Source organism: Nipponia nippon, unplaced genomic scaffold, assembly GCF_047370975.1.
Source record: "Nipponia nippon isolate SJK-2023a ecotype South Korea unplaced genomic scaffold, ASM4737097v1 scaffold_5, whole genome shotgun sequence".
Taxonomy (NCBI): Eukaryota; Metazoa; Chordata; class Aves; order Pelecaniformes; family Threskiornithidae; genus Nipponia; species Nipponia nippon.
This window is the reverse complement of record NW_028262369.1, coordinates 5,383,545-5,398,404: the sequence shown is the minus strand read 5'-3', so window position 1 is coordinate 5,398,404 and position 14,860 is coordinate 5,383,545. Positions and strand designations below refer to the sequence as shown.

General features: G+C 40.4%; 1 long non-coding RNA gene across 1 annotated transcript in view; it reads left to right on the top strand.

Moving 5' to 3' along the window:
• Positions 1-2,761: 2,761 nt before the first annotated feature.
• The window catches only part of LOC148052009 (uncharacterized), a 69,291-nt gene continuing 57,192 nt past the window's right edge, over positions 2,762-14,860 (top strand). Inside the window, exon 1 of the long non-coding RNA XR_015699203.1 lies at positions 2,762-2,840. This is a non-coding gene — a long non-coding RNA (uncharacterized LOC148052009). The remainder of the gene's footprint in view (positions 2,841-14,860) is intronic.

The following is a 14,860-nucleotide window of genomic DNA, read 5'->3' as shown; positions in this document are numbered from 1 at the left end:
AGAAAAAGTACACATTTTAGGATTTTTTTTTTTTAAATTCATATACTTTAATCAAAAAGTGTTAATGGGATGTAAACTCTTCTTTCAGAGCATAACTCTTTTTGCTAAGGGCGATGGGAAGAGATACTTCCTATTACCCATATTTATTCTTGTTCTTATGTGTGTGGCAGTTTTTATTTTTTCTTGTATAGCATACAGTAGTGATTGCTGTCACAACCACTATATTAGATCACGAGTTTATTCCAGGTTAGTAATTTTTACACTCAAATATAAGTACTGTCCTTGGACAGTAAGGACACCTTCTGCATTTTCTTTTTGTTATATGACACCTAAGAAAGTAACACTACACTAAAATTTAGCAACTTCTGCTGTTGTGGGAGCAATTGTGCTCTTCCCTACTGGAGGCTTCATAAACCTATTCACTGTAACATTCTGGTTAAACTGAAGACAGCTTGTATTGATTTTTTCTTCCTCTTCTCCTCCTCTTTTTTTTTTTTTTTATTTCTTGTGCTTATCCATGTGGAGGACAAAGAAAGTATCTAACTAAGTATTTTTCCCTTAATCAGGCTGAGAGAAAAGGAGGGTTTCAAGGTCAGTTACAGTGCAAGATGCCTTTTATGACCTCCATCATCCTGCCTATTTCTTCTGACTTAAGAGGAGAGGGGTTTTTTTTCCACGACACCCATTATGATACACTCTCTCACACAGGATTTTTCCATTCGGGCTTGTATTTGCTCTCACAGTGGAGTCCCAGCTCTCCCCCAGTGTTGTTTTGGTGATGTGAGCTTCTGACCTTTGGGAAACTATCCTGAACTTCATGAATTCCTTCATCCCTCACTTCACTTATTACAGCTGGTGGTTATTATTTGTCTTATGCTGTGTTAGCAAAACACTGTGCAGATGGGGAATATAGATTTCTTCACTGAGGCTAAATTGGCAAAATATATAATGCAGTATCAATTGCCCTCGGTGCTCCAAATTCCTGCCTTTGTTAACTAGGCTGCAGCAACTGTTGAAGTTAATCTGCCCACTGGCTGGGGAAGGAATGTCAGAAAAAGTGAAGGTGCTTGTCTCAGGTTTTGTCCAATTTATCCTTTATTTATTTGGTGTAGTTCCCGACTGCAGTGTTATCTGAGGTGCTTGTGTGCTCTAAAGCAGTTATCCTCATAAATCTCTCACAATGTAAAGTAGTACTGTATTCATCATTTACATAGAAACATTGAAGCATGGTGAAGTTGCATGATCTGCCAGATTTTCCATGACATCCATGACAGAGCTATGTGAATCCAGACTTTTTGACTAATCTGGTGCTCTAACCTCAGATTTTCCTAATTTGGGACATAACTACACATTTATTTGGAAAGCAGCTGAAACACTTCAGAACATTCCTGCTTTCTGTTTGTATGTTCAGCTGAGGTTAACACCGAGCTTGTTGAATAGTGCTTCTTAATTTGCCCAATTACTGAAGGTGATAGGCTTGATTGCCTCAAGCTGTGGATGATAACTTCCAGGTGATGGCATTGTATAGAGGAGGTGGTGGGTGGGGGGGTGTGTGTGGGTGTGTTTTTTAAAACCCCATCTTTATAAGATAGGAGATGTTGTTGAAATATTCAGAGTTTGTTTATAGGAATTCTACTTTATGGAAAAAAAAATTACACAAAATCTTCCTGAATTTGTGATAAGCAAAGCAGTTCCTACTACACAGAAACATGAAGAGTTAGCAGGGCTGTTTTGGAGATAGCAAAAGAGTTCCTGCTTTTTCGTACTCTATGTTGTCATCTCCACCTATACCTGAATGAGTTACTTTATCCAGTCGTTATTCTTTTCTTCTAAATTCAACTGTGAGCTGATATATCTGTTTATCTTTGTGTGTCTTTATCGTAGGAGTCTCTTGACAGCATGGGTGGAACTAGTTCAAGGTTACTTTAGATGGCAAGATTAATACTTTGCATTCAAAAAAGGCAATATCCCAGTGTTCTCTTTCTTGTCTAGTGAACTAACATTTCAGCTTACTCGTGACACTAACAATCACTAATGCAGTCTCTCCCCCCACCCCTTCTTTATGCATTTAAGTAATTTTACCTTTACAGAGTTTTAGAAATTGTACATTGCACAGGCTTTTTGTACGAAATGAAGTTTAGCACAGTTACGCATACAGCAATGTAATATAGTCATACCATATGCCATGAATGATCAGATCAATATCAAACATTACTTCTTGTGCATATTAAACTAAAGCTCTGACTGACATGAACATCGTACGTGATGTGAGAAAATGAGGTGGGATCAGTTACGCTCAAAGCTTGGCCCTATGGTAGTACCTTGCTTGCTTGCTTCTTTTTCACAAATTTGGTGGTTGAGTGGTGATTCACTCTGGTTCAGCTGTTAAAAATTGCATCCAAAAAGCTATGCTCCCCTTCCTTTCTCCCAGAAGCTGGGATGTCTGTTTGAGGCCGCCCTCTTCCTGCCTGAAGCACAGACTCAGAAATACCCACCTCTCAAGAGGGGGCCCCATCCTGGAGACCAGCCCACATTTCTTTCACAAGACATCTCCACTGATGAGCAGTTACACCTTGTCTTCCTCTGGTTCTAGTTTGAAGGCTTACCTATATGTCCTCTTATATGTCTCACTGAAGAGCTACTACCCTTTCTTAGAGTCCTACATAACACCTGAAAGTCTTACACACCTGAAGCAGTGTATTAGTCAATACAGCTGTGGAAAATCAGGAAGAATGCCTTTTGAAGGAGGAGCTTCTAACATAGGAAGTGATAGCTGTGAGCAGGGGTGCTGAGCTTTTCTTCTCACATACGTGCTGTGAACACTGAGAGAGTGCCTGAAGGTAAGCAAATTCTGGTGGTTGTTGTGTTTTATTATTTACAGAAGAGTGGAGCCTTAAGACTACAGTCTGGAATGACAAAAGGGCCTATGTGGTAGTGAAAATTATAAAAGGCCTTCCCAGTAAATGATCAAAATGTATGGCAAGAGATAGCAGGTGGATGCCAGTCAATTGCAGCAGCAAAAGGTAACAGAGACACATTTCTGTTTAGTGTGATAAACAACACCTTGCCTTTGTAGTGCTGTTAATCTAGTATACACCAAAGATGTTTTGCTATCTAATTTCAGGAGATACACAAACTTTTTTCCCCACAACAGTCAAAGGCACTTAAATGAGAGTTAGTCATTAATGCTGCCTCAAGAGTTGGCTTGTCGGTCTGCTTAAGAGCACGGGGGCCTGACTCCACAGATACAGGTTTGGGTACAGGCGGTGTACCGTCCTTCTTGCCGCTTTGCGAAGCAGAACCTGTCTGTTACTCTGCTGTCTTTTTGGGACCAGAGGAGCTTTGCTGTGTCACAGGGTAGGTCCGTGGGGCTTGTGACTGAGGATGGAGGTGTGGGTTGTTTATTCCCTCTGGAAATATCCCAATTCTGAAACACCACCAAAAGAGAGACTGAATTTACAGTGAGAGGGAGGAAGAGGGAAGTGGTGGCAGGGCAGAGATGAATAAAGTGAATATGAGAGTAGAAGAAGGGATTTTTTTAAGCTTTCCAAAGACAAATCAATAGATTTACCTTAGGATGAAAGTGAATTTAGACTCGGAATCTTTCACCATGTGCAATATTCTGCAAGTACAATTCAAGGCCTATTTATATTACTGCCATTATGATCAGAGTAAGACAGCATTTATCAGGAGATAGCTCTGCTTCTTAGATCAGCTGGTGGGTATCTATAATATTTACATTCTTTACACCACTCAGGTCTAACTTCTGAAGTGAGTTTAAGAAATTACAGCTTTCCTTTTTCATTGTTTACTGATTTCAGGAATAATAAGTGATAATTTCTTTTAAAGACTACTGCATTGCAACAATGTTAACTATCCAGAGAAAACAAAGATTAGCATGTTCAGAATTAAGCATGGGATATTAAAGTAAATTCTTCTCTCAGGGCACATGCTGTTAAGGGGAATTATACCTGGTCATTGAAAGAATAGTCTCCATTGTTTCCAAGTTACACAGTTACCTCTGGTTACTGCAGTGTGCTCTGCAGTGCACTTTACAAAAAATTATGTCCTCTGGTGAGGTAAGAAACGACCGTTGCATTATGTTGGTTATTAAGTATTTATTGTGTCTTTATTCCCCATAGTTTGCAGCCACAGCAATAGTTGAGTGTTAGTTTACAAAGAGGCTGACTGCCCCAAAGTTCTCACTTACACAACTGTGCAAAATGAGAAAGAATAAAGAAGTTTTCTTCAAAGGCATCCCATCCGAGAGCTGGTCAGAATCAAATGCGTAGCTCTTCAAGAACTGTGTGATCTGCACAAGAGCATGGGGCAGTTGAGAAGGACATGGGGTCTCTCTGCTGCTTTGAATGTTTGGTTCTCTAAAAGGGATATTGCTTGTGCACAAATTACAGCAGATGACACTGTGTGGTGCGGTTAAATGCCACAGCCTGGCTCTCGGGATTGTGCCAGGAGTCATCTTCCACCAGAACTACAGAGCACAAATAAAACTTTGGACCCCTCATGTTCAGCCTTGCCCTTTCGTGCAACTGCTCATTAAGGGGTGCAGCAGAATTGCTGTGATCTCCTAGGAGTGCAAGACAAGGTCTCTGTTGCTATTTGTGGAGGGAGTTTCTTCTGCTGCTTGAAAGCTTTTAGAACTGGTTTTCTAAAAAGAAAAAAAAAAAAAAAGCTCCTTACCATCTGGCCATAACCTTGTACAATATGTTACATTTCAAACTGTAAGAAATTTTTTATGATCAGGTTATAATTTGTCAACCACTTACAGATCTGTAAGTTAAAAATGTACGGTGTAGAATAAAGTTGCTCTGTATATTGTTTTCCAAGATGAGTGGAAGGAGAGGGGAGGAAAAAAAGACACTTGAAAGTGTTTTAATTGCACAGGGATGTCATTGCCTCTAGCAAGAGTTCTCCTGCTTCTGTCATAAATTTTTCATATTGCCTCGTGAGAGTGAAAACTGGAAACTTTACCCTCTAAGTGAAAGTCGATGAACCTCATACCAGCCTCAGATCCCAGTAGCCTTGCACTCAGGAATATTAATTTAATTAAGATCGCTACAATAAATTCTGCAAGGGAACTCTCCTGGCACCTAAGGTAACTCGTGCAAAGAAGGAGGGGAGAAAAACAGCAGAGCCAGATCTGATAGAGGGAGCTACAGTAGTACAGTGTCCTCTGAGCAGTTGTACACTTATCAGAAGTGACAGCTAAGAGACATGTGAGACCTCCTAAAATAGACGACAGAGGTTTTAGTTGGGAAAAAGCACATGATCACGCGCAGTGTAATCCTTTTATTTTCACTACAGTGACCCATCTGCAGTCTGAGAAAACAATGCAAAATATCTTTAAAAATTGCCTCTCTCTTGAGAAGTAGGAAGGTTTTTTACAGCACAGTGTACATTTGGGAAGTTTGCCCCCCATAACAGTCACCTAAACCTGCACACCCAGGAATATGCTGCTTTGCAGTGGCATCTGCAAAAGGGAGCTAATGAGCTCTTTTCACTCTGCAGTGTTTATGGAGACAAGGGGGATGGAGCTAAAAGCCAGGGGCCCGTAGTCATCTGAGGCTTTGGACTAGACATTTTAATTTCCTGCGTTAGATTAGAGAGGTAGGATTAATTAGAATTATATCATAGGAAGTGGCTGGCCTGATTTACCCAGGTGTAAGACAGGAGTTGGGCCATGGCAGTGGATGGTACTGCATCTTTAAAATCATGCAGATGAGATCAGCTGAAGCTCCAAGGGGGGTAACAAGCAGATACCACATGCCAATTACTAATTTTTTAAAAAATTTTTTTTCTTCCTGAAAATGGAAGCTGGCCATAAATAAGAGTCAATCCCACACAAGATATCAGGATTCTGCAAAATTCTGAGGAAAATGATAACCCAAAGTTAAACTATTTCACATTATTGGCTATAAAGCTAAAACAGAGCTCCCTGGGAAGTTCAATCTGAAATGACAGGCTTAATAACTGGGCTTATTATGTGGCTTTTAAAGGCTGAGATTTGCTTAAGAGAGCCTCTGTTGCAGGGGTTGGGCAGAGTGTGTGTGTGTGTGTCACCACAAAGGGAAAACTTCTGGGTGCAGGCTCTAGTTCTAAACCCAGGGCTATACATTAAAAATTATTTTAATATAAAGAAATATAAGTAGTTACTGTTTTACTTTCTCAGACACTTTTAAAGTATTTTATTATAAAATTTGGGTGCTTGGTATTATGAGAACAAACCAAGAATGAAGTTTTTCTTTGCCCCTCAGGCTTTGCTTTTCTTATAAATCTGTTGCTATCTAAAATTATAGAAACGGCATTGTTTGCTAACATCTTTCATGCATAGGGACACAGCTCAGCACTCTGCTCAAGCTGGGCTGCTCTTCACATCATCTAGTTGGAATCTTGGTAGGTCCTTTTAGTTCCTTCTAATTTTTTGACAGTTTTGTTTTCTTCAGTAGGGATACTGATGGTATGATGTACTCTCTAGAACAAATGAAGGTATTGGAGTCAGGCCCATAATGCCTCCTAGAATGAATTGTCTCCAGTGGGATTAACCACATGCTTGGCAGTAAAAAAAACTATAGCATGTGCTCTGAAGAGGGGTGAGACAGGCAGATATGCTTTCAAGCTGTAGGCCACCTGTGAGGTGAAAAGGATTATGGAATTTAATAGATAGTCTGCTTTTTTTATTTCATAAAATGTTCCTTGAACATGATTTGTATTTTATTCATGAGATTTAAAAATTGAATTGAACAACTAAGCTGCCAGAGACCATGCAAGAGCTACAAGGGTACTAAAAATAAAACAGTAAGAAGTAGAAAGTAGCTAGTTGTGTGTCTTGGGTGGTTTTCTAATATTTTTTTTTATTTTAAATTAAGTAAGCTTGGATGTAGCATGATTTTCTTTCTTGCCTATTCCTCTATCTGCCCTTTGCTAAATGGCACAGTTCAGTAAGATGCATAGATTGGTGTTACTGCAGGCGTTGTAGAGCCCTTAACTGCAGTATCTGTTCCTCATATTCCTTCAGGGTTTATTTGCAAAAGGGCAACATAGCCAAATGTGATATTTAGGCTCTGTTTCCTATTAAAAGAAAACAAATGCAGTGCTACAGGAAGGCTCCCTTGTTTCAAGGCAACCTGTGATTACTTTAACAAGTAAAATAAAGGTCCTTTTCTGGTTTTTAGATTTTATGCATGAAGGTACTAGGCAGGAACTATAGAGGGAAAAGACAAAAGTAAACGTTTCCCTGGATAATCTTGCAGTCACTGAATATCAACTACAAAAGCCAATGATTGCTGGCCAGTGAAGTGGCTGCCAGGTTCAAATATAATTATCTTCTTTTTTCAAAATCCTACGTTTGTCTTATAGTAGCTTTGGATCAACCCCTTTTATTCCCAGGAATAATAATAACTAATTCTGTTCTTGTTAGTGCTGCAATAAATTTTGAACAACTCTTTGAAGCTGCATGTATGCGTACTGCCTTGGGAACGGGGTAGGCCTAATCTTCCATCTGTTTAAGCTATAATCCTTCAAAATTCCCATTTGACATGGTTTCTGTGGACTTGAGACCCAGTTCCCCACCCCTCTTTTTGTTTGGTTTCCTTTATTCAACCCATTCGTAGGTCAGGTCCATGTTTTCGATTGCTTTTTCTTACCTTCCCACCAAAGAGAAGGACATTCAGGTCATTCTTTTAAGGGACTGCATGCGGTGGTATTAACTGAAAAAATAAAGATAAAATGCAGTAAAATAACAGGGAGTTTGAAACTGTTATGGCAAAATGAGGTGTTAATTTCTAATGTTTTCTTACTTGTATCACAGTACTGCTAATAATGATAGGCACTTTTTCAATGGTAAAGGGGATTGTGCATGACCTCAAACATCCAATATTCTGCTTCCAAAACACATCAAATGGAATAACACCTTTCTTAAAAAAAGGGGGAGGAATATTAGTATTTATCATCAGGGCAAATATACTGTTTTATTTGAAAGGTTATTCTGGGAGGTTCCTGAACAACCATAAGAGACTTAGTTGTTGCAGTTGGGTATTTCTAAGCCGTTATTTCATATTAAAGGGCTATAGTGCTTTCCCATCAAAAGTGTTTGCTTTGTGCATTCTTTGTGGCATTTACTATTATTCTGAGTATCTCAAATGTTTGCGTTCAGGATCATGATCAACTGCCATTCTTCACTACAAGTGAAGAAGCTGTTATCATTCATGTATGACTTCTCAGGAATTTTCCTATAGGCTTTTCAAGTTCAAAATTATAAACTTGACTTTTGGTTGTTTGAAACTAACTCTTCTCTCCTTCTACTTTCTAGCTACTTTAAATATTGCATTCTGAACAGAAGCTTCTTGTCTTGTGGAGTAGTTAGCAACTACCCTGATCCATGTGCGTAGGTTTGCCAGCTGAATTATGCAGCACTTACGAGACAACAAAGTTATGAGCTGGTTTCTAGTTAGCTTTCATCTTTCCATGTGTATACGTTTCATGTATTACCCTATAATTTCTCTGTAGCACATGGAATCTTCAATATAACTACTAATGCCTATACAACTTTTCCTTGTATCTTTTTAGTATAATCTAATAAGATTATAGGGTTTTTTCACTACAAGAAAATTTTCTGCCAAAATACATTTCTTCTTATTTTATACTTTGATCAATTGTTTATCTCCCCCTGCTCTATGAGCTAATGTCTGGTTTCATTTTAATATTTTTAGTTTCTTATCGTGCACCAATATAACATGGAAAATGCTGATGTGATCCTGAGATAGTCATACCATGAGAATTTTGCTTTCAACAAGAAATAATACAATTTGTAGAAAATATGAGAGAGGACCCAAGGTCTCCAGATCATATTGGTTAATAGATTGATCCTGGTCCCAGGGGCCAATCTTATTAGTCTTGCTCACTTGTGGGGGTGTGAGCAGCTTGCTGAGTCAGCATGCTCCAGCATGTATAGGTACTAGGCTTTCTCTGCTATTCTTTCGACACGTTTGTTTTTTGTGAGATTTGAAGCTTGGTTCGCTGCAAATGAGAACCTTACTTTTTAATACAGATTCAGATAAATGTTTAAGATGTATCTCTTCTAGAAAGATGTCCAAAAATGTATTCACTAGGGCTGAACTTCTGAGTGGACAAAATTGGCCACATCTCTCTTAATGCTTTTATTTATAACTGTATTATTTGGAGTAGGAAAAGTGAAAAATGTCCTGAATCTAGGCCTTTGGCCAGAGCTGAGCCCAAGAGATGAATTATTTAAGAAACAAAGCAAGACGATAAGTTCCAGTAAATGTGGTAGATATTTTTTTTTTTTTAATGAGCTATCATACTGAAGTTGAAGAACACTGTCAGAGCTATGAGCTGCCTGCCCCAAGGGCACTAATGGCCCTGAACAGCCTCACTTGGCCCTAACCACCCCCTGGACCCAGGAGCCCCAGTGATGCTCGGCCCCAGCCAGCCTGGCCTGAAAGGCTTCAGGAAAGGCTGAGAGCTGGGGTTGTTCAGCCTGGAGAAGAGAAGGCTGTGGGGAGACCTTATTGCAGCCTTTCAGTGCTTAAAGGGGGCTTATAAGAAAGATGGGGACAGACTTCTTAGCAGGGCCAATAGTGATAGGACAAGGGTTGATGGTTTGAAACTAAAATAGAGTAGATTCAGACTAGATATAAGGAAGAAATTTTTTACAATGAGGGTAGTGAAACACTGGAAGGGGTTGCCCAGAGAGGTGGTAGATGCCCCATCCTTGGAAACATTCAAGGATTCTATGAACGGTGATGTGGGACTGCCGCGGGGGACCTGTGGGGCCTACGCTGCGGCTCCTCTCCAGTCCTCCATTCTTGCTGCTCCTGACAGGGCTCCCTCCACAGATAGACTGTGGGTCTGGTTCACCGCCTCATCTGGGACTGCCGATGGTCCCTGCTGGGACACCCAGCTCTGCTTGCGGTGGGCGAAGCCTCTGGGGCTGCACCCTGTTGGGGAGGGCATGGCTGGCACTGGGGTCAGCCTCCACTCCCAGCTCCCTGAGACCCCCTCTGCCAGCTGAAGTCTGCTTAGAGAAAACTCCTCAAGAAGTTTTTTTACAATGAGGGTGGTGAAACACTGGAAGGGGTTGCCCAGAGAGGTGGTAGATGCCTCATCCTTGGAAACAATCAAGGCCAGGCTGGATGGGGCTCTGAGCAACCTGATCTGGTTGTAGATGTCCCTGCCCATTGCAGGGGGATGGACTGGATGGCCTTTAAAGGTCCCTCCCATCCCAAAGCATTCTGTGATTCTATGATAGTTAACTTCTCCCGAGTGCTGAAGCTTTCTCGCCTCTGCCAACAGCAGTATGACCGAACAAAGACAAGAAATGACGCAAGTGAACTGGGGCCTTCTGGAAGTCACTCCAGTGCCCGAGCAGCATGTCATGGGAAAAGCCAGCAGGGAGCATGTTATGCCATCGTCTTGGGTTCAGCCATGAGTGCAGGCATTCATGCCATGCAGCACAGCACTTCACCTAGGACATCTTGGGTCATCAGGAACCCGCATCAGCTATGGGATGCCCACAGCCTTGTGCTGTGGGGCAGGGGAGAAACACAGGGTTTTCGCTTTTTCTGCTGTGTGAAGGCATGGTGGCGGCTGTTAGATGGTGGTGCCCAGTGGATGCCTGCCAGGAGTTGCCAGGGCTCCCCTTCATCCTGCTGGATGGGGAGATTTCCCTTCACCAGGAGACAACCTGCCCATTGTGGGGCACAGAAAGCAGGGAGGAGAGGGTTAGACTCAGTTCCTCTCGCCGCATTGGCACAGGCTGACTCTCCCCTCAGCCTTTAAAGTAAATTTGGGTTTGAGCTAACTGCTGTTTTGAAGGTAGAAGGTTTCATAGTTTCACCTTTCTGATAGGCAGTCTGTGGCTCTGCTTGCCCCCTCCCACAGCCGTGCCTGCCATTTTGTTCCCCCTCTTCCCCAGCTGCGGGTAAAATGCTAACAAAGCAGACTGTCTTCCTCTCAGATGGGTCTTTCTTTTTCCCCTCATGTTGCTATTGTGTTGGCAATTCCAGCTGCAAATGTTGTGTTTGACCTTCAGTAAGGGAGCCTGGTGATTTGAATTCATTTCAAGCAGTTTTCTGACAGCAAGCCTTAACCAAAGCCCTTAAGGTTTCCCCTACAAAAGCCTCATGACAGCTTTGCTTGAGGCTTACAATGGTCAATGGAAGTGGAAGTAGTTTGTAAACTGTAAATGGCCTTATTAACTTCTTTGCAGTACTGGAACGAAGCCCAGGTCTTTGCTAGGCTAAGTCTCAGGAGCTGAAGCAGGAACCCCCTTACACTTCTCATCATAGCAAATCAGGCTGTGTGGGAGATGCATGACGCTCCTGACACAAGAATGTGATGGAAAATGGGAATGTTTGGAAAATATGTTAATTAGTCAGGGTTTCAACCTTTTGCTTATTCATTTGTCATGGTCAGAGCCAGACAATTGTCAGTTTTCCTGGTAAAACCAGATGGTTGCATTACTGATACACTGCTGTGCCTGGCCACGCTTACTATCAACGTGATAATACAAAGGGCAGCCTTGCACTTTGTCCTGTTTCTGGCTGATGGGCTGCTTGCCTGCTTTTTTTGATTCCAGTTCTGCAGGCACAGCATTAGCACAGTTTCATTGGAAGGTCCAGGAGGAAATAAGTAGTGTTCAGACTCCTTTCAGGGTTAGGTGCTGGGACCTGGCAGTTTAGCTCTAGTGTGTCAAAAGATCATTGGGCGAGATGCTTATTTTCCTACTTCTTGATAGTTCCCACCTATCTTCCCTTTTTTTTTTTTCTTTAGACCAGATGCCTGTAAATACTGATTATGATTGCTAAAAATTCTGTCTTGCTAACCATAATGTTAACATCTATGCCACGTGTCATATTTGTTAGTCACCAGAACTGCTATGAATACATATGACAACTACAAAAATAGCATTCTGTCCTCAGAAACAATTGCACTCCTTATGAGAGCCAGAATTTTATTCTTAGCTGCCCAGGTGGGCAGCCACAACCATGAAATGTATGTTTGTGAGCTAAATTACAGATGATAATCTGGAGCATCTAATCACTGGCCTAAATTTGTAGTCAATTTATACCTGCTGTATACTTGTCCTGCTGTAAGTGCCTTCAGGTGTCAATTTTTTCCTTCTCAGTCTTTACAGTTTTCTTGTCCCAGTATATTTAGGGAGCATCCTTTAAACTGTTATCATTAATTTTTCTCCTTTCAGAACTTGTTCCATTGTTAGACATACCAGCTTGCAGTTACCCAACTTGCTTTTATTTTTTGCTTTTTAAATTCAACATTTGCTATTCTCCAGCTATACAGTAGCAATTCCAACATCAAAAGCCTATTTAAAATGCCCTGAAGCCAAATGAGTGACTTTGGAGAGAGCAGGCAGATCCAGCAGTTTACAATTGATGTGAGGTCAGCATTGGATCCTTTTGTCTATCGCATTTTATATTTCCTTGGTTTTGTGGACTCAGCACAAGCCATAGCTGTCTTCTAACAGAACTTGTGTTCTTCATGGTTTCATTTATTTTAAAATGCTTGTAATACAAGAATAAGGTTGGAAATGAGACATTTCTCTACAGAGAATATTGTAGTCCGAGAACATACCTCTATAGTATTTCCAGTTTCGCTTTGGAAACTAATTTACTAGTTTATTACCTAATGTAGGAAATTAATTGTAGAAATTCTTGGGAAACAACAAAAGGATTGGCACCATGTAGTTTTATTATATGAAGTAATAGGAAAGTTTTCATGAGCAGACATTTTTGGCTTAGGAATTAGAACCAGATGAAATATTGAAATTCGACTCTGGCAGAATTCCAAACAAAACCATTTTGTCTGGAAAATTCTCGGGGAAAAAATTGTCATCTACAGCAGCCAATGTTGTCTACATTGCTTATAGCCTTTAAGGCTGGAAGGAAGTCAGAGAAAATTGGGGATGAAGATATCAGTTACGGTGGATAAGAACCATTCTCATCATCTTTTGAAACTTAAGCAAGATTTTAATACAACCTTTTAATCTGTTTGTTTGTTAGGTTGAACAACTTGATACAGAAATTCTCAGTATGACTGACCAAAAGTAAAAGTCTTGTGATACTGGCATATTGAGAGTACCTGCATTTCTTTTAGTTCAGTTTCTGGATATAAACCAAACCTCTAAGCATTCCAAACGCTTTTCTAAACCAGACCTAAAATGACATTATAATATGGCTATTCTCAATTAGTCTAGTTGTTCTTCATCTTAGGGAACTTGCAACAGTCAGGCTCTGTACTGAGTTCTCCTAGAAGTAGGAGCTTGAGTTGTCTCAGGTGTTCTGGGGAGCTGTGCTCACATATGGAGGAGAAATTGAGCAAACCTCTGGGTGTCCAAAACAAGCTTGAAAGACTTCAGCTTACTCAGACTGAGTGTTTTGTTTTTACATTGGTAGATAATATATGTCCTGTACATATTAGTTAATTGCTAATGTTTTAAATCCATATTAAAAATAATGTGTTCTAAATTTAAACAGATTCAGAAGGTCTAGAAGAAGCAGATAGTGAAACTGCACCAAAAAGAGTATCTTGCTTAATATGTAGTCATTGTTTTTATTATTTTTCTTCTGTACTAATAGTACCAAAGAGGTTTATGCTGTTTGCTCTTCAGCTAGGAATTCTAGGCAGGCCATTCTGTTCTATTCTAACATGACATGTTGTATAGCTCCACCTGCTTGACATGTTTGTAAATAGGTCTAGAATTATTTTGATGCTGATATGTGACATTTTACAGAAATTTTGAGCAAGTTCATGGAACTCCTTGTGGGCTGTCCAGTGACAGCACTATATTTCACTGTGAGTACCTACTTCCCAGAGCGAGCTCCTAACCTTTCAGAAGCATGTCCAGGGAGACCTGTCAAAGATGTGAATGTCCTTCCTCAACTTCTTCCCCCCGTAATTTCCCCTTGTGGATATTACTATCAAATCCAATACGGTTTGGGGAAAAAAAAATTCCAACTTGTTCTATGGCAAGAGAAATGTCTTTTCAGAGGAGCTTTGGAAGTTGTAACTTGTTACTTTCTAAGCAATTTGGAAACACCTAACTTTGGATGTTTTATTGACAGCGCAGGAATTGTGGATTATGTTTTCAGGAAACTTAATAGCATTTTATATACCTGGAGAACTTGCTTTCAATTAAAGACTTCTGTGGAAAAAAAATTGAAGGCAATGTTATTGTTGATATGGGAACCGTACTTTTCACAGAATCTGTTTTCTTTCTCTTCCTTGCAGCAATTCAGAAATCTCTGTAGAAATCTCTAGAGAAGAATGACAATGTGGCTGACTTCTCTCAGAATAAACGTGTAGATGATACACACAATGTACTTGTGATCTGTCATTTCCTAAACATTTGACTTTGCACAGGAATCTATTTCTATTTAAACGTGTGGCACCCCTTGACTATGGTTCAGATCTCTGTGAACTGGCTGACCAGAGTCCATGGAAAACCTCCTAGGTGCTATGGAAAGGTGAAACCTCTGCTCAATTAACTTTGAGCATTCACTCACCTGAATGATACATATGCAAATTTGAGAAGGCTTTTTAAACTTTAGCTTGATGTGGGCGTGACGGGGTATCTTGTGATATTTTATTGCCTAAGCCATAGGGTTAATGTGAGCTACTGATTTTTCTCTTTTTTTTGGAATTAATATACTGTCATGCAACTATAGCAAACAGTGTTGTGTAAAAGTGTTGAATTATGAAACCAAAGTTGGATTAAATCTGAGCTTCCTAACAGAAAGCGCACTTAAGAAATCATTTCCTCCTCAGTGGAGTGTCCCCTCACAGGCAGGAACAGTATTTTTGTGTT